The following is a 22,002-nucleotide window of genomic DNA, read 5'->3' on the forward strand; positions in this document are numbered from 1 at the left end:
GACAAAAAAAAACAAAAAAAAAAAAACAACACTTTAGAACAAGATCAGAAGTAAGATTCAGCTCATTTCAATCTCTACAAACATTTAAGGCTGTCCTAACATAAAACATGTGATCTTCAATAAATATCACAGTTGACAAAAAATAGGAATTTAAATTCATTTCCATATATACAGATGTAATCATCTCAAACAATATGGTAAAATGCAATATAGGTTTTGCTGGCGTACAATTGCTTGCATTTTTCAAAACATTATGAATGTAGCTATTTAGCCAAGGTTTAGCTCTGTAGCTAAGCGGAGTATCTACATTACAAGGCATTCCTCTCTTATTTCCCCACCACAGCTTAGCTGACCACAGCTTGCTAAGATGCAGGGAGGAGTTGCTCCCATCAAAGCACTGCCTCACAATAGTCTTGTCAAGAATAAAATTACAATGTTAAAACTGTTTAACAATCCATTTAATAAAGCTCACAATTTTTTCTGATATATCACAATACAAATTAGACTACCACTCACAGATAAAATGATGACTTTAAACACTGGATTTAGCTTCACCTCAGACAGCTCACGACAACCTGGATCAAAACTGCACCATATCTCTTCACCAATTCCTGTCCGAGAACAATATTTCTGTGTGTTCCTTTTAACCAGCTGAAAGCATGTTTGTTCAGCATATCAGGCCAAGAAAGGCTTTAGTTCCTCACAACCTTGTTATGAAAAAAGTGAGCACTGAAAATGAACTAAAAGACATAGTTCAAATACTGTAACAATCAGAAAATTTTATAAAATTTCCCCATTGGATTAATAAAGTTTATCTAATCTAAAGTCAAATGGATGCTTTAATGCAGCATCGCTGGTCAATTATTTTTAAACCGACTTAACCTAGAGTGGGATCACTGCAGCTGGAGACTGCCCTGGCAGCACTAGGCACAGGGCAGGGAAAAAGACATTGGCGTCCGTTACCAGGTTCACACACAGACTCACAGCCAAACACACACACACACTGGGGACAATTTGGAACTGCCAATCAAGCTAACCTAAATGACTTTGGGGATATGGAAGGACAATTAGGGTACCCATAGGGAAACCCACTTAGACAAGGGGAGAATGTGCAAACTCCATATAGAAAACATCTGAATTGTGCTGCGCTACCATGTCACCTTTAGTACTAGCAAGCTTCAAACACAGTCTCTTGCAGCAGTGACTCAGCAACACTAACCACCACATCAATGTGCTACCCTTAGAGATAATAACAATAATTAAAATGTATACACTGTGTGTATGGCTAGCGACAGAGTGGCTAGCTCATGCAGTAGCCTCATGGACCTCATGAAGCCTCAATACTGGCCTTGGCACCAGTTCATTCAGTCATTGTCTAAATGGAGCTTGAAAATTCATCTTGTGTCTCCATGGATTTTCGTGAGAGAGTGGTTTGGTTTCCCACCCTCACTGCTAAAGAGGAACATCCATCCATCCATCCATCCATTTTCCAACCCGCTGAATCCGAACACAGGGTCACGGGGGTCTGCTGGAGCCAATCCCAGCCAACACAGGGCACAAGGCAGGAAACAATCCTGGGCAGGGTGCCAACCCACCGCAGGACACATACAAACACACCCACACACCAAGCACACACTAGGGCCAATGTAGAATCGCCAATCCACCTAACCTGCATGTCTTTGGACTGTGGGAGGAAACCGGAGCGCCCAGAGGAAACCCATGCAGACACGGGGAGAACATGCAAACTCCACGCAAGGAGGACCCGGGAAGCGAACCCGGGTCCCCAGGTCTCCCAACTGCGAGGCAGCAGCGCTACCCACTGCGCCACCCTAAAGAAGAACATGTTAGGTTAATTAAAGATTGCATCCTGTCTTGTGTTCAGTGCTGCTAGGATGGGCTCCAGCACCACTAAACCCAAACCTTTACCACCCACTCTACCAACAATCCTCCCTGTGTCTGAAGCTAGAAACCAATAAAAAGAAAATGAAAAACAGAGTGTGTTTCTACTGCAAGCTAGATGTTTGATGAAGCAATGGGCAAAAGAGTTATCATTTAAAAGATTACTGAAGTCATCTGTTAAGGCCCAAAGAGCTGGGTAGGAGCTGACAGCCTGTTATCAAGTCAGAAGGCATAGATGACAAAAGCCTGCTTTAAAACCAGCAAAGGAGCCAAAACATTTTTCTAATCTGCAATTTTGGGGAAGTTAAAGTTACAATATATTTGTGACAAAACTGTAGAGGACTTCTTTAAAAAGATATTGGTGCATATAATATACCATTCTCAAACTTCCGAGAAGCCATGGATGCAAGAAAAGAACAGCCTAGGACAGAATACCTGTTCACTGCAGAAAACACTTTCAAACTGATGTCCACTTATACCTGACAATCAAGCTGACAAGCATGTCTTTGTTGGTGCAGCAGGAAAGCACAAAGTACACATGAATGAAAAAACCCATACAGACAGAGGCAGAATGTACTCCATCCACATAGACAACATGCAGATTTGAACCCAGGATGATAAAAACTGTACCACCCTAAGTATAATATTTTAAGTAAAAGTACAAATGTTTTATTGCCAACAGGGAAAAAGAGAAAAAAGTGGCAACACCCAATAAAAACATACTCTCAGGTATTCAAACCTTTCTTCATTTGATAATGATTGTCATCAACTGCAAAACAGTCTACTTATTTTCATTTTAACATAAACGTTTTAAAACAATTATAAAAACAGCATAACCTATATGGATTATGAAAGTAACGGTGATATTGTTTTAATAAAGGAAAATGTAAACAGTTTTACTTCTTTTTTTTGTTCCATAGCAAAACCAAACACTGCTTTCAAATACGCAAGGGGTGGTTAATATCAACATAATGTTTGTCCTTCACAGTTTTATCTCAAATATCATTCAGCTTCCCCCATTAGTGATCTGCTGACAAAGTCAAAAAAACCCTACACAATAACAAGCTTATCATGTTGTATCTAGCAGCAAAGGTGACTTTTTAAACCAAGTACCAGCAATTATGGCAAGTAGTCTTAAACCATGCAACTCATTCTGGGAGACATTTCTTTGCTACTCAAAAAAAGAAAAACATGGCAATCCACTGTACATTCTTAAGAAGCATGTATTATTTATATCGTGAATCAAAACATCAAAGCACAACAACCATATTTCTTCTTATTTAATTGCAAGGTGAACTACTGCATCTTCTGGAATGATGAATGCTTCATTGGAAGTGACTGGGGCACAGAAACAGTAGGTCTATTTTGAACCAGTATGCTTTGTGTACACAACAATCTTTCCTCAAGTGCCTTCAACCCTTCTCTCCTGCAACAATACCATAATTTAATTTTGCTATAATACTTTTTTTTTATCTGTGATTCTAATTTAGCTTGTCTTTGTTTCAAATTTTTGTGTAAATAAGTACGGTAAATTGAGCAGCTGGTCATACATTTTAAAAATATTTCAGTTAGATTACATTTAAATGTTTGGGGGGGGGGGGGGGCGCCAGGAAGAAAGCATTTTCTAAGAATTAAGAAAACAATGACCCATTTTCTGAATCTGCTATTTCCTTTCTATAGTTAAGGGGAGGTTTATCCTAAAAACAAGAACCAATACTGGAGAGGTTTCCCAGTATATAGTAGAACATCCACACTTATTTATACTATACCAATTCCAAGTACCCAGTTAATATAATTTGCAGGTTTAGAAAGTTGGTAATAAACCAATGTATATAGAGAAAGGCCATGTGTACTTGAAGAGGGCATGGAAACTTTGCACAAACAGCAACCGCCTGAGGAAATGAACCTAGATTGCTGAAGCTCTGAGTTGCCAATGACATTACATAAAAGGTTCAATTGTAGCGGTCTAGAAAATCTGAATTTTGCAAGGATGACTTCAGCATCAGGTTTCTGTAATCACGACTGATCACATTAGGTATTCTTCTCAAGGTTAATGCTGCAAAAACTAAGAGAGACAACAAACTGTTCTGCTGGCAGTCAAGAATTAGGTCTGGGAGAATCAGAAGAAACATTTGGCCATATTGAAACACTTCAGTAGGCTAGTATTCCACTAAGTGAAGTCATTGGAATGATTTACAGGTTGGTATTAGCATTAAAACTATTTTAATTATTGACATAAAACCAATTACCTGTTCTTTAGACTCTGTTCCAACAAAGGTAGTGAAAAAGTGAATAACCTGTTCTTTCAGCACTCATTGTTAACAGAATAATATGGACTGACAGAATTTCTAATGCACCAAATGTATCTGTTTTCAGACAGTTGTTGGAGGTAAACTATAGACCTATTATAAATTTACCTTTTGTTCCTAAAGTATTTGAAAGGTCAGTCTCACACATTACAATGTACATGTGAAGATCCAGGCTACTTTTTCTACTGGTCACAGTGCAGAAACAGCAGTAACATACATTGTAAATGAAACTGTAATACAGTACACCCCCAAAATTCACGGGGGTTACTTTCCTAGAGCACCCGTGAAAAAATGCGACTTTTGGACGTGGTTAAAAAATACCTTTTAAATGCCTATTTTTATAGTTTCAACCCTAAACACAGTATGCCCCCAAAGCACTTTAATTTCGTTGCAAACTCAGCTTAATACATTACCTAAAAACAGAATGTAAAGGTAAACCCGTATATTGTACAGTATTGTACTGCTATGTCTCCCGCGGTGCTAGAATGTAAAATACCGATGTTACCGCTATACGTATTGTAATTCATGCAAGCACATTTTCTTTGGTATGCGCGGTAGTTTTCTTTGTTATAAGTAGAGTAAATACATAATCATTTCATTTAATTAAAATACAGTAAAATGTACGGGTATTCACCAATGATGAATGATATTGATGATGATGATGATGAAGTAGCTGTGCAGTACGATGCACAGGATTTAAAACTCCTCAGGTGGCGCCTCTTCTTCGGGGGCTTAAGGAAGAGTTGTATCTTTGTACGGGTCTTCTGCTGGTGAGGTTTCGTGCTGGCTTTTCTTTATAGGTTTCAGGAACATTGTGATAGGAAGTTGCTACATTGTCTCCTGTAGCGAACTGCTGGTACAATTTCCGTGCTTTCTCACGGATGATGTTACCGTCCAAGGGGATGTTTCTTCCTGCAGTTGGCGATCCACAGTGCCAAGGCAGATTCCATCCTGATGATATTTTTATTCCTTACGGTTGTTACCTTTTTGGCCCTATCACAGAAACTTACAGATACGGTACTCCAGATCGCTGCTTCGTTCTTCTTTATGTAGCATATGGTGCTTTCATTAATGCCATAGTGGTGCGCTACTGCAGCATAACTTTTTAGTCCCCGGAGCAAATCCAGTAGTTCAACCTTCTCCTGGTGCTTAGGCTCAGTTCCAAAAGCCTTAGAAGGTACAGGGCGATTAGAAGACATTGTGTGCATTTAAGAGTAACAAAACAATAACAAAATGGAAAACAGGAGGACACTCAGCTGGAGATGCGTCACAAAGCAGCAGTCAATCATCAGCAAGGAGAAATGAATAACACTCTCGGATTGGCTACTTTCACCATCCCAAACCATGTTTCCCTCAGCGGTGGTAAACCCATTCACCTGGAGACGCGTCACATGGCAGCAGTCAATCAGCAGCAAGGAGAAATGAATAACACTCTCGGATTGGCTACTTTCACCATCCCAAACCGTGTTTCCCTCAGCGGTTGCTTCCTGTTCTCTCTACAGCACAGTATTGCCACGAAAAAAGCCATAAAAAATTGCGGAGGATATTTGCGCTTTTCGCTAACAATTAATAATTAGGTTCCAAGAAAAAATCCGCGAACGACACAGTCTGCGAACCCTGAACCTCGACTTCACAGGGGTCTACTGTATATTCGATGAAGGAAATACTACGGTAATTATGTTGTTAGATTTAAGTGCACCCTTCAACACCACTGACCACTCAATTCTGTTACATAGGCTACAAGATTATATTTGGCTCTTGGGCATCATTTTTGTGTGGTTTGCTTCATATTACCAAATCAATATTATCACGTACAGAAATGTGTTGATAGTGGTCCATTATCCAGAAGTTTAACATGGTGTCCCACAGGATTCAGTCTGCAGCCTTTACTGTTTTACAGTTAACTCGATTCCCCTGAGAAATATCATTAAAAACATAACATTCATTTTCACTTGAAAAACACTTATACCTTTCATTCAGACAAAACAATGTTTCTGCTATCCATCCATCCATCCTCTTCCGCTTATCCGAGGTCAGGTCGTGGGGGCAGCAGCTTGAGCAGAGATGCCCAGACTTCCCTCTCCCCGGCCACTTCTTCTAGCTCTTCCGGGAGAATCCCAAGGCGTACCCAGGCCAGCCGAGAGACATAGTCCCTCCAGCGTGTCCTAGGTCTTCCCCGGGGCCTACTCCCGGTTAGACGTGTCCGGAACACCTCACCAGGTAGGCGTCCAGGAGGCATCCTGATCAGATGCCCGAGCCACCTCATCTGACTCCTCTCGATGCAGAGGAGCAGCGGCTCTACTCTGAGCTCCTCCCGGATGACTGAGCTTCTCACCCTATCTTTAAGGGAAAGCCCAGACACCCTACGGAGGAAACTCATTTCAGCCGCTTGTATTCGCGATCTCGTTCTTTCGGCCACTACCCATAGCTCATGACCATAGGTGAGGTGTTTCTGCTATAGTATCCTCAATTGTGTCAGTGAATTAGGAGGGTTTTTGAATATAGAAAAACATAGTTTGGAGGAAAAGATACAGACTGCAGCAATCTTCAGTCAACTTGTTAACTCAGCAGGCCAATTAAGTTGTTCTCTTAGCAAAAAGTATGTTTTCTAAAAACAGACATTATAACATTTCCTAAAACCTGCTGTTCCCAGCATATTATGGCAAGATCCACATATTCGATTTTTAATGGAATTGACTACTGCAATGTGTTATTCACATGCTTTTCAAATGATTCTAAAAGCAGCCCTCATTCAAATAAAATGCTGCTAGAAGAATCACCTCAAGCAATAATATATGACCACATAACTCCAGTTCTTAAGTCTTTGCCCTGGCTTCCAGGTAGCATCCTTAGCATTATGTTTACCCTGAGAAAAAACGTGCCAAAAACATTGAGTTTACTCTTCAACAAGAAGTAATGTTATTATGTGTAATAGAAAAATGCAAATACTAAAACATCATTATAAATGCAGTAGGAAAGGTATGTTGAGAGTCCACTGCTGTACTGATGCAGATTTAGTCCTTTATGCGATATGTTTTGAAATTGTTACCAACGCACAATCCCAAGTCACATTCGGAATAGCAGAAGCATGTTTTTTTTTTTTTTTTATAATATTTTTTCTATTGCTTGCACATGAGAGGGTAGAATGTCAGTGCCTGAACAGCATGATCAACGTGCCCCTTGTACAAAGATCAGTAACTTCTACATTTCCCCTGACACAAACATTGACATTTGCTGTATTGTGAACAGTGATTACAGGTTAACATCTTTCTAGTCCTTCCACTTGATTCATTCATTTTGCCTTTTTTTTTGCCATGAAGCAACTTTTACCATGGTGATGCTTCATGGGACCAGATTCATCAACAGTTTGGGAGTATGCATCAGTTTCATTATCTGTGTCAACATTTGATGACCAGTTCACATTGTCATCACTAACACTTTGTTCAACTAATAGTCCACTTTCAGTATGTTTTAAAGTGGACATTATAGCTTCTCGTTTACACAACAATTGTGTTTTGGTCGAAGGCTCCACACCATTAATGAATATTAATGTGTTACCTTAAAGTGACTAAACACATAGAAATATTCATGACTTTTTGCAGCATAATGATACTTTATCCAATAGATGGCAGCAGGATACTGTCCCAAGAGTTATTAAACATGACCCAAAGTCTGACTCAAGGTTAACCATAATAACATAGAATTCCGAGCCCAAGTCACAGATGGGTAGAATGCCAAGGAAGTTTAGAGTTGATTTCAATGTCCACCTTCTTACATATACAGCCTTAAATGACCTAGGGCCTATTCACCTATCTAAACTGTCTGCCATGAAAAGATATGCCCGCGTGTATAAGAGATGAAACTTCATTTCACCTATTGAAATCAGGCTGAAGATTCACTAATTTAGACTAGTATACCCTGACTAGCTGTCCTTATTGCATTCCTATTTGTTGGCAATTCAGACCAAAATACAAGTATTATAACAATTATGAACCATTACTAAACCTCTCCAATTTTATTTCTCTTCTCTGTACCCTATTATGGCACTTGTTGCTACTGCTCTACTTCAAAGCTGTTTTATTGCTCACAGGAAAGACACCACAAATACCGTAAGCCTTAGAATAAAATGATGGAAAGATTATGTCATCTTCTCAGACTATCAAGAACACATTTATACTGTTGAATGTCTTAGGTCTCTAGAACTGTGACCAGATTTAACTTTGGCTATGACTTTACGTTATAACCGGCCATGGAAGCTTCAGAAGTTTATATGCCCAAAGTAGCTCTAGATGCTGGCTGGAGTTTCTGTTTTCCCCTCTTCCATTGTCAACTGGCCCAAACTCAATAATAATATGAATGGGCATATACTGTTAGGATTATTAAATGTTAATCAGTTTGAAATGGTTTTGTTTATTGAATATTTAAGCGAATCTGTTGTGAGGGACGGACAGGAGTCTGACAAGGCCAGAACACCCTCAGACAGCAAGGACAGGGGGAGACGGAATGCACAGGACATTGTCTCTCCCAAAATACTGGATGGCAGCCCCCCTAGGTTACAGCAGCACCACAGATTCCCACAGGGCATCATGGGACTTGGAGTTCTGTAACTCAGGCCTGTTGGATGCCATGGGTGCCACCAGGGGGTGCTGTGGGGATTAGGGAAGTGCTCCCAGGCAAACCATCGAACACTGGAAGTACTTCTGGGGATCACTTAAAAGGAGACGCGACGCCTTGCCTTCATTCTGGGAGCCAGTGTCAGGAGGAAAAGGACAAAGTTTCCCAGAGGAGGAGTGAAGGCGGAAGGAAAGCAAGAAGAGAAGTGCTGTACTATATGTGCTATACTCTGGTTCTTTATACTGTGTTGGGCTGGAGGAAACAATTTGGGAAACATTTCCTCTGTAAATAAAATGTGTGTGTTGCTGCACTTGTGTCTGGGTCTGTTGTGTTGGGTTGGGTTTTTGGGTAGCTGGCACACCCCCTGGTGGTCATACTGTATTTCACCCGTGAGTATTTTGTAATTTGTAAATTTTTCCAATTGTATTGTACTTGTGAAGTTGTTCAAGAAATCTGGGCTTACTCTAAAGTGAGGAATGAAATACACACAAAAAAATCTAATTTAATAAAAAAAAAATTGAATTGAGGAGAACATTCTAATCTGCGGTGGGCTGGCACCCTGCCCGGGGTTTGTTTCCTGCCTTGCGCCCTGTGTTGGCTGGGATTGGCTCCAGCAGACCCCCGTGACCCTGTAGTTAGGATGTAGCGGGTTGGATAATGGATGGAGAACATTCTAATTTAGCAATGTTAAACTTTGTCAAAACTAAAATTCCTAAATTTAACATCATTAGAAATGATGCAGTCCAAGATTAATAAATAACAGTAATCAATGAATATGGGCTGAAACAGGCTGAAAACAAAAAAAACATCGAAGCAAGAAAACTGACCAATTCCTGACACACAGATGGAATGCCCAGTCCTTAGCAAGGTGCCTTCTTTCCAGGCCAACACACAATCAGCAATCAACCACTCAGTATGCCTTTGGACTGTAAAAGAAACCCACAACAAACTTATGAAGAACTTGCAGAGTCAAGAAAGGAATTGTCCCTGGTAAAATGCCTATCACTATCCATTTACTTTTAATCTATAAACTATTATTTTTAACCTAAGTGCCTTACAATATTTTGAAAGCACTGTAATAATACAGACAAGTATCTTTACCATAATTACTGTAATTCCCCACGCAGCAACTCCTGACCACTGAAACCAAATAAATTGCAGGTTACCATCACAGGTAATTTTTATCACTGTGTACAGTATTCAAAAAAAAAAAAAAATTTCTAGACAAAACATATTACTTAAGAAGTCCATTCAGCTTTTCAGGAGCAACCCACCAGTTTCTCATTAAGTTTTTTTTTTTTTTTTAAATGCAGAAGCTCCATCAGGTAATATGCACAAAACTGAGACAAACTTGCATATGATAAATCGGCTATGGCTCTAGCTCACTTTAACCCAGAAATGGAAAAGGCAGTTTCAAGAAACAAACAAAACAGAAAGCTACTCCTAAATAAATAAATAACATAGAAGAATACAACACATACATCAAAGAAAAGCACTGAATAGGGAAAGGGCCCAAAGACAATGGAGTTGTGTTACATGCACAACCCACGCCAAAAATTTTGCTTGAGACAGCAACAGTTGCACTTGTTAAGCAATCCCTCTTGAAGCCAGTATGTGCTATGATGAGTAACATGGACCTGGAATGCGAGTTCAGAGGAAGAACACAACTTTGAAAAGCTCAACAGTCACAGTGTCTCATCTAGTTCTCTGGCATTCTGGACACAACAAGGACAAACCAGGTTGGATACACCAGCATACTGCAGTGAACACAATGACGACGGTATGTTGGTCTGGCATGCAAGACAAAAGTTCACCGTAGTCTGTACATGTGGTGATAAATTTGAACTTGAAAAGGTCTCAACACAGATCTTAAAATAATATGGCACAATGACATAGCAGACATAGCACTATTGCAGCCAAATGAACTTTGATACACTCAAAAGAAGGAAATGAAAACAAAGGCATCTCTCGATAAACTGAAGGTTAGTACATTGCTTGAGTTTCCCCCCCCCCCCCAATTTCTCTTTGCATATTTGTTCCAGCTCAATTATGTTGCCTGGGTGTTCCTTCGAAATTTCAAATTGTGTTGTAGGATCTCAATAAAGCTGAAGTCAGGGGCCTTAGCTGGGCATTTCAGCATTTATGTTTTTATTTCTTGAACCAATGCAACACTGCTATAAAAAGTTCACTCTTAAGATTATAAACAGTACTCACACAAGGATAAATAGCAAAAGGATGGCTGGATGAAAAGACAGTAACATAATTTTTACACACTGCAGCAATAGTAGACCTATCTTGGCACATGGTTAAAAAAGCATGCAAACCAGGGATGTACAGATTGGGTTCACACAAAAAGTCAACCTTTATGAATGAAGTGATGAAAATATTCTCTGACTCACTTCTTGCGTACTGTACACAATTCATAACCAAGATCGCATCATTTACCTGAAAACACCATTTATAAATCTGAATTTCTAACGGTTAAGCTGCCTTTACTTTATCATAGCAGTCAACATAAAAACTTCAGTACTTTTCAGATTGAAGCCAAGTGACGGTCATAATGCTGCCCAAAACTGCATTAATGGAATATTACCTCTTTAATCCTGGCTCACTTGTATTTCACATCGCTTCCCCTTCAACCTGACAGTTATGCACATCGCATACACTCTGAAAGTGCAGATTAAGTCAAGATAGTTAATAGTCTGGCGTATCACTCCAGCTCTAGACCAAATACTGCGGAGCTTAGGAGAACTGCTGCAGATCACCTAGCCCCTCTTTAACGTATTGATCTCGCTGCGTGAGCTTACTCAGATAGCACGTGCTCAGGACAGACAGGCGGCTTTAAGCAGTTTAGGTTCGCTTCTGAGGAGAGATAGGTAGATAGCAGGCAGCCGCCCTGCGCAAATGAACATTATGCTGCTCTACCCCAACTGCTGACAGCTCAGACCAACCTACAGCTGCTGCCGCCGCGGTCTGACCCAGAGGATAGCCCTCAGTCTGAATCCAATATACGGATCTCCCAGATCAAGAACAACAAAAGGCATTTGCAACCGGGTCCAACCAGTTGCCTCAAAGAGCACGGGACACGCCGGTACCAGCTTGGCCTGGACCCAGGCGGGAAAACTACCATTAACCTTTAAGAACCCCCACATAGATACAACTTAAGAGTCAATGCAGGTGGTCAAGATAAAGCATTCAAAAGGCACTTACTCAGAATGGGTGAACTTGAAGCCTATCGGGAACCAGCGACTAAAACCAGAACGATGTCAGACGGTGGGCGCTCCCTGGGCTGCTCAGTCTCTTCTTCTCTGGCATCTACAACACTGCCCTGCCGCTACACGCATGGGGTCCCACAAGGCCACATAATCGAGCGACGAGCGAATGACGAGCAGTTTATCGGCGAGTCCCTTCAAATTCACTTCCAGCATATTACGATGCAAACTGGAATATCATAGTGTATCTCCTGTTCTTTCGTTGGAAGATTTTTAACGTTTAACACAGCTACAATATCCGTTTCGCCCCTACCCCTATTCCGCATTCGTCTTCAAGAACAGTTCAATATAGGGTGCTTTCTCGAAGCAAAAAAGAAACGTTTGGTGGGCGGAGTTAATATTGACCGTGGTGACGTCACGCAGCTGTCAAACGCCGGAGTATAGACAGTATGTTGGTGTGTTACACAAATAGTTTAGACAAAGATAAAAAAAACCTGAAACTCGACTTAAAAACACTGAATGTCGTAATAAAGGAAGCATTTGTCGGACTGCCGAAATCAAACGGAATGCTTTGGAACAGCGCTCAAAACACGAAATGTTATTGCCAGCTTAGGCTATGAGTTCTATACGTCTACTATACATAATCACACAAGTTCGGATCACTTTAACTGTAATAAGTAGTATCCTCTGCTTTATCAGTAAATACTATCTAAAATAGCACGAATTAGTTATGTGGTTTCTAGTAGAACGTTTCCAAACACTGAGCTTTCATGTACTGACCACATAGATGATTGCCCATTCATCAATTTTCTATTCTACTTACAAAGACTACAAGCAAAACCAACGCAAATTCATTAAATTCATGTAAACTCAGCACAGACAGAACAAGAGTCCATGATTCACACCGAGGATTTGGGAGATTTAAGGTAACAACACCAACGACTGCGCTGCCGATTTTAAGAAGGTATGGATTATACAATGTTGATCAACATCATGTAGCTTGTGTAAATGTAAATTGTGTTTACAATGTCTACTAAAGTGTACTTCTTTGTTTACGACAATTGTATTTTACCTTGAATTAAACCTAATAGCAAGTAAATGAACATCTGTGTTAGTATGTACAGTACATTTATTTACATATATTTAAGTTTATAGGAGCCACATGTATTTTTAGACCTTACTGTAACCTACTGTACTTATGTTGCTGGATCCACAAATCCTAATCAGATATCTTGCACTCTATTCAGAAATAAACATTAAGGCCGCTATGTATTTGTATTATATTTACATTATATTACTGGTATTTCAACTGTTTAACAAGGAGGTGAGATTATTTATTTAATATATTTTCATTTTTCAGATCGCATTAATAGTAATTGTAGAATAGAGAAAACATTTAAACAAGTAGAAATTTTAACTGTTTTACAGGGATATTCATGTTTGATAAATATATTCCAATGTACTGAGAAATGCTCAAAGTATAGTTTGCTTTTTTGCTTGTAATATTATTACTTTTGCAGTCTACAATTAAGTGTGAAAAGTGGCTGCATTCTGTCCTCCCAGCACTGGATTTAAGACAGGAAACATCCTCAGACAGGGTGTGAGTTCATTGCCGGGCTGCATGTTCATAACTAGTTTGACATTAGGTGGGGGAAAATCAGAATACCCACACAAACATTAGTAGAATGTGGCAAAATGTGCTAGGCCAGTGAATGCATTAAATAAAAAAGTAAAACAGATGATCACAAAAAAGAAAAACTGAAGAAAAAGTCTCTTATTACTTCTCTAAAGGTTTGTTTTTAGCCAGACATGGATACAGTCCTCATCTTTATTCACGCTAGTGGATTCCACTTCAGTAAATTTCCTGGAAATTGACACTGGAAGCAAACTTTCATTGTAAAACAGGTAGACAGGGTGACATAGTGGTTAAAGCTTTGGACTTCAGACCCTGAGGTTGTGGGTTTAAATTCCTTTATTGACCTTGTAACCATGAGCAAGTCACTTCACTTGCTTGTGTTCCAACTGGAAAAACAAATGCGGTCACTTGTATCTCATGTTGTTAGGTGTCTTGGATGAAGGCGTCAGACAAATATAAGTAACTAGCAAAATACCCGCGCTTCGCAGCGGAGAAGTAGTGTGTTAAAGAGGTTATGAAAAAAAAAGGAAACATTTTAAAAATAACGTAACATGATTGTCAATGTAATTGTGTTGTCATTGTTATAACTGTTGCTGTCTTTTATATATATATATATATATATATATATAATATACACACACACATAAACATTTATATACATATACATATATATACATATCTACATATACACATCTACATATACCGGTATATACACACATACATAAACACACACATAAGACTTACTGACTGAAACGGGCTTTCATTGACAATCATGTTACGTTATTTTTAAAATGTTTCCTTTTTTTTTCATAACCTCTTTAACACAGTACTTCTCCGCTGCGAAGCGCGGGTATTTTGCTAGTATATATATATATATATATATATACATATACACACATACATGCAGTTTTAATAACACAGAAATCAATATAAACATTAACATCATTATCATATGAGAATATGAAGTAATATATAAGAAGCACATTTCATATAAATATAAATTATTAAACAGTAAAATCTTCTTCTGTAATTTGCTACCGTGGCAATTTGTGTGTCTGTCCAGGATTTTAAATGACCTGTAGCTCGCAAACCGTTTCACCTATACACTTGAAATGTGGTACACATATAGTACGTCACGTCTACTATCCGCTTTATGGGTGATGATCGTTTTACTCTTTTTATCTTTATTTTATTTTATTGTAGAATCAACTCCTATCTGCGCACAGCAGGGCAGCCGTGGGCGGATGCGTATGGTGTATTCACTCCATGTTATCGTGCATTGCGCTGTCAGTGGTATTTTGATAAAAGAATTTGAACAACATATAAGAAGCGTATAAATTATTAAACAGTAAAACATTAACATTTAAGAAGTAAAGTTACATGAAGTACTACTGCAGTGCCTTCGGGTATACAGTACCTCATTTTTTGTTTGCCCATTACATGCTTAAATGTATAAATTTTTTGGTGTACCTACCCGAGAACACGCGACATATAACCGAGCGTGGGAGAAGCATGGATTTTAAACACGCGTTGAGTTGATCTGCTGGTCTCCCTCGTGGAATAACTGGTAATGTTTGACTAAAATCTACAGCGAGTAAAACGACATTACCTCCTATTTTTTTTTTTACGATCTCTGAGATCTTGCTTTTTTCGGTTCAAGGCTTCATAAGCTCTTTTATGTTGTATGGTGTACTTATCCCAAACCATCATCTTTGAATGTTGCAAGACTTTCGCCTTGTATGTAGATCGGGGTAATTACATTCATTGCATTCCTAGTCTGAATCACAATGTGATTGTATGGGTGGTTACCTGGCACTGTACGGTTGCCACCCGTCCTTTAAAATACGGAATCGTGCCGCGTTTGAGAATGAAATTGCGCGTCCCGTTTTGAATCAATACTGGACGGGATTTATCCCGTATTTTTTTTATCATTTTTTTTTTAAAGCAGCGTCTCATGCAAATCATCCCACACGCATTTTATGAAGATGCCTCCTTTCCTACTTTTGATTGGGTAATACTTGATGTCATCGTTAGTTTGATTGGTGTTTTTAACTGTCCAGTGAGGAGGGCGTGTCGTTTAAGTACAGTCTGCAAAGTGTTGGCACTGAGATGTGGCGTCAGCGCCATAGTTGAAGCCCCTAACGTTGCGGTCAGCAAGTCGGCTAACATCCGCCATGTGCCGTCTTTCAGTTGCGAGAAGCAGATCATAGAATGGTTGAAACTGTTGCCCCTAACGTTGCGCCACGGCGTGTGGTTCGTTTATACCTCGTGTCTTCTCATTAAACTTTTATCTTGCGAATATGTTATTGCAATCCGCAGCGGGAGCGTTTCTATAAACTTAATTTAAACTTACGTTTTACACCGTGCTTTGTTTCCCTTATGAACATGCTTGTATGCTTAACTCGCTCCGTTCTCAATTGTTTAATTAATTTTTTGCTCTTCGCTGTTTGCGGCTCTTCCTCCATTTCCCCCTACTTCGTTCTTTTATCTCGCGAATATGTTATTGCAATCCTTAACGGGAGCGTTTCAATAAACTGATTGAAAATAGTTTTGCATTTACCTTTTTAGTAAAAGGCGAGCTTTTAAGCCTGAGAAATCACCCCGTAAATGCACACGTTTAATTGCACATGTGTTAATATGTATGGTTACACAGTATTAAAAGACAGTGAACAACGTCAGTTACCTTTGTTCCCGCGTTTGATAAAAGGTGAGCTTTTAAGCCTGAGAAATCACCCCGTAAATGCACACGTTTAATAGCACGTGTTAATATGTATGCTTACACAGTATTAAAAGACAGTCAAAAATTAACGTCATTTACCTTCGTTCCCGCGTGTGACTCGTGCTGTAAATCTCTTCCTTGTTTTTAGTTCACGTGATTACGTAGGAGGCGTGATGACGCAATACGTGACTCCGCCTCCTCCATTACAGTGTATGGACAAAAAATATGTTCCAGTTATGACCATTACGCTTTGAATTTCGAAATGAAACCTGCCTAACTTTTGTAAGTAAGCTGTAAGGAATGAGCCTGCCAAATTTCAGCCTTCCACCTACACGGGAAGTTGGAGAATTAGTGATGAGTGAGTCAGTCAGTGAGTGAGTGAGTCAGTGAGGGCTTTGCCTTTTATTAGTATAGATAAAACAGCTCCCACTTTTTGACAAATCATTTCTCACAAAATCCTCCAAGTTACAAAAAACAGATCTGTGCAGTGTGCCCTACTTATCAGTCATCTACAGTGTCAGGTACAGATATTTCCTGTAACGTTAAATTTATTTAAGGAACTATATTACTCCTGCATTATCCTGCAGTATCTCACCCATAGTTTTTTTCCAGCCTTGTATCCAAAGTTTCCAGTTTCCAAAGGCCTGTAATGGAAAAAAATATTTCAGAAAACGACTGAATGTTTTTTTTTCTCCTCACTGATTACTCAGGGTTGGTACGGTAGCACAGTGGTAGTCTTGCTGCCTTGCAGTATGGAGACTAGGGTTTACGTCCCAGGTCCTCCCTGCATGGAGTTTGCATGTTCACCCCGTGTCTGTGGGGGTTTCCTCCCAGAGACCAAAGGCAGGTTAGGTGAACTGGTGTAACTAAATTGGCCCTAGTGGATAGTTGGGGTGTGTGTGTGTGTTTGCCCTGTGATGAACTGTTGCCCAGTCCAGAGTTTGTTACTGCCTTGTGCCCTGTGCTGGCTGGGATAGGCTCCAGCACCTCCAAAGCCCTGTTCTGGGTGATGTGGTGTAGAAAATGATGGATTACTCAGATTCAGACATTGTGCTCATTGTTGCTTTAGGCTGTGACACGTTTCACGCATCAGGTGATCTGAGGCTGAATGTGTCGTTGCTCATTCAATCATTTTGTTCATTCAGCACCCTGTGAAGGAACTGAGGGTGTGCTGCTATACATGTCAGAGGGTTGTATTATTGAACCCATTAACACCTTGAAGTGGGTTTGCAGTTTAGGCTAGGTTATGAAAAATGTAAACGGTTTTTATATAATGCCATTCAGTCAACAAAGTGTAGTGTCCATCGAATACCTATTCCCCATGGCAGAGGAACTTGTAACTGTTTTCCAAAGGTCAATGATGTCTACAAAGCTCAGTGTGCATCATAGCTATTGGAATGAGTTCCTTTATCTGAACTGCATGAATTGAATCACTTTTAGGCTGGGGGCATATTTTTGGTATGCATGCATTTTGGACTTAAGCTTACCTCAGTTTGTTTTCAGAGGATAATTTAGACAATAATTATATCACCAGGCTCCCTAGAATAGTTGGGTTAGAGTGGATTATGGCCCAGATAGTGCTTCTAACAAAAAATGTCTTGTCCAAGATTTTGATGTACTCTTAAGATTGTTGAAATGTGTCCTTTTACTGCATCTGAAATTGAGTTTGTTGTGTCTCACTGCTTCCACTTGTCTCTCCATTCTAATGTTGATGTTACTCATATAAACGTTCTAAAGCTACTGAGCTTGCAACTAACTACCCTGTGATAAACCTGTGTTTTGGCCATCTTAGGTTTTGTTTACTCATTTTTGGACCTCCCTTACGTTTCATTGTTCATAATTTGTAATGTTATTATGTCAACTTAAGCACATATTTTCTGGTGGCTGTTAGTCATGTATGCCTGCATTTTGCATTTGTCTTCATACCCACAACCATATTGTTAATGGCAACAACATACTTAGCAAGGCTTGAGCTTGAAGAGAATCGTAATACTTTGGATTTGCATTGGACTGGCAACAAAGAACCTATTCTTTTATAGTTTTATTTAAGGGCAATAAAATACAATTTAGTGTAAGTAACTCCTGGCTTCCTTTTCTTGACTTGACTTTTCTGTGGTTTAGTGATAATTGCTTTGATGCTCAGTTCAGTCTGTCCATCTCAGTGTTCTGACTTCTACTCATTTTTAGACTTCAGATCTGACCTGCCACCTTTACTTCACCAATTTACCAGTCATTCTCTCTAAACCCCTTTTCTCTCACTGGACACCATCCTGGCAAAGATGTTCATAACACAGGCTGCTGTAACCACTGCTTGATATGGAAACATCTTACTCCTGTTATGGGATATTTACATGCAAGCCAAAGCTACATTCTGCCTTGTTTTTATTCATTTTGTTCTTACTATTTTGAATTTTGCTGATTGTGCTGCTTGATTAACCATAATAGGGGCCTTTTTGTCACAGTTTTTGTTCGCAGCAAAATCTTCCACATGCAAGCACCACATCTCAAATCAACTCCAGGCCTTTTATCTGCTTAATTGATAATGACATATGACGGACTTGCCCACACCTGCCCATGAAATAGCCTTTGAGTCAATTGTCCAATTACTTTTGAGCCCCTGAAATGAAGGGATTGTGTTAAAAAATGCTTTAGTTGCCTCACATTTTTATGCAATCATTTTGTTCACCCCACTGAATTAAAGCTGAAAGTCTGCACTTCAACTGCATCTGAGTTGTTTCATTTAAAATTCATTGTGGTAATGTACAGAACCAAAATTAGAAAAAAATTGTCTCTGTCCAAATATTTATGGACCGAACTGTACTTGGTATAAGTTTACTTTGAAAGGTTATGGGGAGAGATATAATGTTGGGATGCCTGCTGCAGTAGTCAAGGGGATCAGCAATTCACAAGCCTAACGGTTAGATTCAGTGCACAGCAAATGAGTGACAGATCAAGAGGCATTGTTAATGGCAAAGGTGCATTTGCACAATGGTGTTTTTATTGCATATTGTCATAATGTCAATACTCCAGACATGAAAAGGTTGCCATCAGTATTTGAGTCAGAATTACAATTTAGGAATATCTGAGATATTTTATTAACTTTTCTTTTACAGTAATCGGTGTACAAATTGCATTAAATTAGATAATCCTGATATCCATTATGAAATGCATTTAATACAGACTAGGGTTAGGTCTGGAGGCAGTATAAAATCCTAGGCAAGATTAATTTCTGCATCAGCACCAGTCCATCATATGGCACACTCACACTCAGTGCTAATGAACTTAATACTGAAATAAGTCACATCCAGACAGAGAGAGGAAGCAGAGGTCTATACAGAAGCTGTGTGAAACCATTAACTACTGCACATCTACATGCCCTTTTTAAAGTCAGAGCTGAATCCTGTTCTGGCAGCATTGAGCAAAGGGCAGAAACCAAATCCAGACACATTCCAACACCATACAAGGCACACTACCTTATGAGAAGTTCATCTGAAGCTGCCAAATAACCTAATAAACATGTCTTTGGGATGTGGGTGATAAATAGGAATACGCAGAGGAAACCCCACATAGACATGTGGAGAGTGCGCAGTTCTGGAAGGCTGCTCTGGCTGCAAGTCTTCAGTCCAGTTTCTTAATTAGAAGCAATTAATTCTCCAGACACATTTTACTGCTTCATTTTTCTTGAGTTGCTTGTTAAGATTCCTTATGCTTAATTGTTTTTCAGAAATCTCTTAAAACAGCTGCATTCTGTTTTTAATTGCTTCTTGTTTTTTTGCCAATCAGCAATGACATGCAAATGACAAAGAAACGTGGTTCAAATTACACCTGTGTGCTCATTATGAAATACCTGTATTAATAAAATATTTGGAAAGAAATTGTAAAAACAAAAGTGGAGGAATGATAATTACTAATCTGCTCCATTTAACAAATCAATTGGATGATATTCTGGGAATTGAAAAATCTACAATGACCTGATGTGTCACAGGCAAACACCACAGAAGTAAATATGTTCTCTATCAGGAAGGATTGGCTTCTGATTAGGAGACTGTTGAAACAAAAACAGGACCAAACCTGAACAGCCCTAATGTGAACAATGCCCAGCAAAGGATTCAACGGAATTGTAAAGTTGCAGCACTAACCACTGCATCACCATGCTAGTTGTAAGCAAGTAATTACAGTGCATCACTTTTTCCACATTTTTTTTATGTTACAGCCTTATTCCAAAATGGATTAAATTCATTTTTTTCCCTCAGAATTCTGCACACAACACCCCATAATGACAATGTGAAAAAAGTTTACTTGAGGTTTTTGCAAATTTATTAAAAATAAAAAAACTGAGAAAGCACATGTATATAAGTATTCACAGCCTTTGCCATGAAGCTCAAAATTGAGCTCAGGTGCATCCTGCTTCCCCTGACCTCAGACTGGGGTGACGGTTCATCTTTCAGCAGGACAACGACCCTACACACACAGCTAAGATATCAAAGGACAATTCCTTTGACTTCATGCTTGGTTTGTGCTCTGACATGAACTGTCAACTGTGGGACCTTATATAGACAGGTATGTGCCTTTCCAAATCATGTCCTATCAACTGAATTTACCACAGGTGGACTCCATTTAAGCTGCAGAAACATCTCAAGGATGATCAGGGGAAGCAGGATGCACCTGAGCTCAATTTTGAGCTTCATGGCAAAGGCTGTGAATACTGTGTTGTGTGTAGAATTCTGAGGAAAAAGATGAATTTAATCCATTTTGGAATAAGGCTGTAACATAACAAAATGTGGAAAAAGTGATGCGCTGTGAATACTTTCCGGATGCATTGTATTTATTTGAAAGACAGTTCATGCTTAATTCTGACTTTCTAAACAGAGTTTTGGTGATTTGATTTAATAATATATTTTGTTAATCACCAAGGGGAAATTGTCTTTTTGCATGACCTTTGGGGATCAGATCACAGGGTCAGCCATTGTACCGCACACTGAAGCAATTTTTAGGTTAAGGGCCTTGCTCAATGCCCCAATGGAATATGATCTCTTCTGGCATTAATGGGATTTAAACCGGCAACCTTCCAGATACCAGTGCAGAGCCTTAGCCACCACTATACTATATCTGAGAAAAGGTCAGACAAGCCACTCAGGAGTAGGCGATTCAATTGCAGCTTCAGTTTTTAACTGATAGACACAAGCTCCTGCCACTATGCGATGGATAAACTGGATTCAGAAAAAAAGGTGCATAGACTAAGTAAGAATGCAGTATCATATGAGCAGTTAGGGGAGTCCGACTTACTTTCAAAGACTTTTTCAATCTTTTTTGCTACTGGAGGCTGAACATAAACACAGCATGAATATGTCTGCAGCTGAGCAGAACACAGAATTAAAACCAAGAAAAATGGCCAACGAACGACTTAATGAGACCAAATAAATGTAGGAATGACTCCCTGACTGTAAAACTGATTGGAAAAAAACTACAGCCAACAGGAACCCTCAGAATCAAAGCTTTTCTGATTGGCAAATTTATCTTTCACAAGGAGGGATTCTCTGGAAATAATGTCCTAAGTATTACATTATTCAAGCTTGTAAATATGTCTTAAGAATGAAATGCTTATATACCTAA

At 39.3% G+C, this 22,002-nt stretch overlaps 1 protein-coding gene across 4 annotated transcripts in view; it reads right to left on the reverse strand.

The window, feature by feature from the left end:
• The window catches only part of rabgef1 (RAB guanine nucleotide exchange factor (GEF) 1), an 85,508-nt gene that overhangs the window by 57,875 nt on the left and 5,631 nt on the right, over positions 1-22,002 (reverse strand). Inside the window, exon 1 of one of the 4 annotated variants that reach the window (XM_028807177.2) lies at positions 12,033-12,392. The exons of 2 other annotated variants lie outside the window; for them this stretch is intronic. The gene's annotated coding sequence lies outside the window, so the exon portion shown is untranslated. Of the gene's footprint in view, positions 1-12,032; positions 12,393-22,002 lie in introns of those variants that run through there. One more of the 4 variants, XM_028807176.2, reaches the window with a different exon arrangement.

This window comes from Erpetoichthys calabaricus, chromosome 8 (genome assembly GCF_900747795.2).
Source record: "Erpetoichthys calabaricus chromosome 8, fErpCal1.3, whole genome shotgun sequence".
NCBI classification, from domain to species: domain Eukaryota; kingdom Metazoa; phylum Chordata; class Cladistia; order Polypteriformes; family Polypteridae; genus Erpetoichthys; species Erpetoichthys calabaricus.